The following is a 2662-nucleotide window of genomic DNA, read 5'->3' as shown; positions in this document are numbered from 1 at the left end:
ACACACACACACACACACACACGCACGCACGCACGCACGCACACACACACACACACACACACACACACACTTTCAGCTCAATATTCTATAAAACAGCTGAATTGAAGCCATTTGGAAATAGCTGTGTTCTTTGTTTGTTTGTGCTCTCAGGTTGGGCATAATCGTATCGTGTGCAATTAATCGTCAGAAAAACATAAATCAATTATTCTTTGGCACTTGACGATTAATACTATTAATGCCACCAGACAGAGTCCGCTTGGTGCTCCTCTCCGCTTCAAATATGATGAACATCAAAAATAAAAAAGTTCTGTAATTTATTTATCTATCAACACAATTTAAAAATATGATGTATATAGCCTGAAATCTGTCATTTTGACACAATTTGGAACATTTTTATGAAGAGCAAATCTTTCCCACTAAACTGGTCATGTGACCAGGATATGAGGATGTCCAGGGACTCCAAGGGATTAATCGTCAAATTAATCGTTATCAACTTAACACCACAATTAATCGTGATTCTTTTTTTTGCCAATATTACCCAACCCTAATGTGCTCTCCTAAAAAAAAAAAAAAAACTTGCCATCTTCATACCACCCCTTGCAAAAGAGTCTGGCTCCGCCTCTGCTGGAGATAACCCAGTGAGAACATGCAAAGTCTGCCCAGAAATGTCCCTGCTCAGGCGTTAGTCTGACAACCTTCTTGACAGGCAACAGTTCTACCAACTGAGGCACCGTGCAGACCTGTAATCCCCAGCCTAAGCTAGTTTAATCTAGGTGGTAACCTGTTTTTATGATTATAACCCTAAATCATAGCCTGATAAACAAATGGCAWCTCCTAAAAGGGGTTTGTTATTTCAGCYATAAATRAATTWAAAAAGACAAACTTATCTCCATAAATGCTGGCCAGCATTAATAATCAAGCATCACATTTGCTGGAAGGTGAGGCCACTCATAGCTGCAGCTATGAGAACGGCTGCTGGAACAAAGGCACTCGCTGCTTCTCACTGTCCACCCTGTGTGAGTCACTTCCTCTCTGAAGGGTCTGAGACGTTCAGCTGCACAGAGATGGGCGACCGCAGCGAATGCCACAGCACTATAGCTGCAGCATTCTCACCACAACAAAGCAGAAGAAACAGATTTGCAGAAACAAACTTGTCAGGCTGTTCTAATGTATTGAACATTTTCACATTTTATGACTTGGCCTACCTTGTTTTCCACAACATGCAGTTACTGGTATATTATGGATTTCAGATTAATGAGCTCCAAATGATGAACAATAATTTATTTCAATTCAATACAATTTTCCTTTATTGTCATTACACTGAAGTGTGATGCAGCAAAATGCAATTGGCAATATTCTGATCCAATAGCAGCACCATTATTACACCAATAATCATATCTCCGGTTTCTCTTTAATTAGAAAGTGGAGTAACCTTTCACAGTAAAGGGGCCTCATGCCAGTAGCCAGCAAATGAAACCAGAAGCAAAAAATTGAGACAAATTAACAACCTTGGTCCTCCACATCATTCACTCTGTAGCTATGTCTTAATCAGACTGTAACTATGTTTTAAAAAATGTAAAAATCCTTGACTTAAAGTGACTTTCTTTCAGAGCATAGCCTGAGAGAATGAATTACAACCAGTGAAAAAAGGGAACAAAACTTTATCGCCTTGTGGCTTGCAACAACAGAGCCCACTGACTGAATTATACATGTGAAAGAGAACTTGCAAATTTGCAGCAAAGTGTTAATGTGAGGGGGGTAAAAAAAAACATTTAGTAAATCTAAAGCAAAAATCCCAAGATATGAAGACATGTTTTGCATCTATCCTTCCCAGAAGATGTCAGTGACTTATTTCTGCCATAAAGCTTCTGTTCATCCAAGACTTAAGGTTTGCAGTGTTCATAAAATGACGCTGTCTGTGTGACAATATATTTGTAAAAAAATATATAAACTAATCATCCTACAGTATTTYTACAGTAATCATTTTTGCAGAGGAAGTAAATGTTTTTCAAATACTGTCTAATGTTACAAGTAATTGGAAATCCCTTTAAAATGAGTACACAAGATCGGTCTGGACAGTTTGTATCTATTTTAACATGTTCTGCAGATTAAATTAGTGAMACCAACTTGTGTTTTAGACCCCACACGAACAAGATTTCTTTTCCATAAATATTGTTTCATTTTGGATCTAATCAGACTGTCTTTAACATTTAGTTGTTCAGCATGGCTGTATTAATCTTGTTTTTAAAGAAACCTTTTCTTTTTCTTTACTTAAACTACAAGCATGTCTTAACGACATAAAAACKTGGATGACTTAACKTTCTGCTTCTAAACTCARRTAAGACAGAGGTTGTGGTTAGTGGATCTGAACATCTTAGGGATCAACTTTGCAGCCTTTCACCTCCTCTGGATGACATTACTCTGGCCTCCAGTTCTAATGTAAACAACCTTGGTGTTATTTTTGATCAGGACATGTCTTTTAACCACCACATTTTTTTTAAATGTTACCATGGCTGTCTTCTTCCACCTGTGTAATATCACAAAAATAAGAAACTTTTTGTCCAAAAATGATGGGGAAAACCTGATCCATGCATTTATCACATCTAGGCTGGATTACTGTAATTTCTTTTATTATCTGTGCATCAAAAAAATCTCTTTAAGC

This window comes from Austrofundulus limnaeus, unplaced genomic scaffold, assembly GCF_001266775.1.
Source record: "Austrofundulus limnaeus strain Quisiro unplaced genomic scaffold, Austrofundulus_limnaeus-1.0 Scaffold30, whole genome shotgun sequence".
NCBI lineage: Eukaryota > Metazoa > Chordata > Actinopteri > Cyprinodontiformes > Rivulidae > Austrofundulus > Austrofundulus limnaeus.
The sequence above is the reverse complement of the archived record's forward strand: the minus strand, read 5'-3'. Positions refer to the sequence as shown.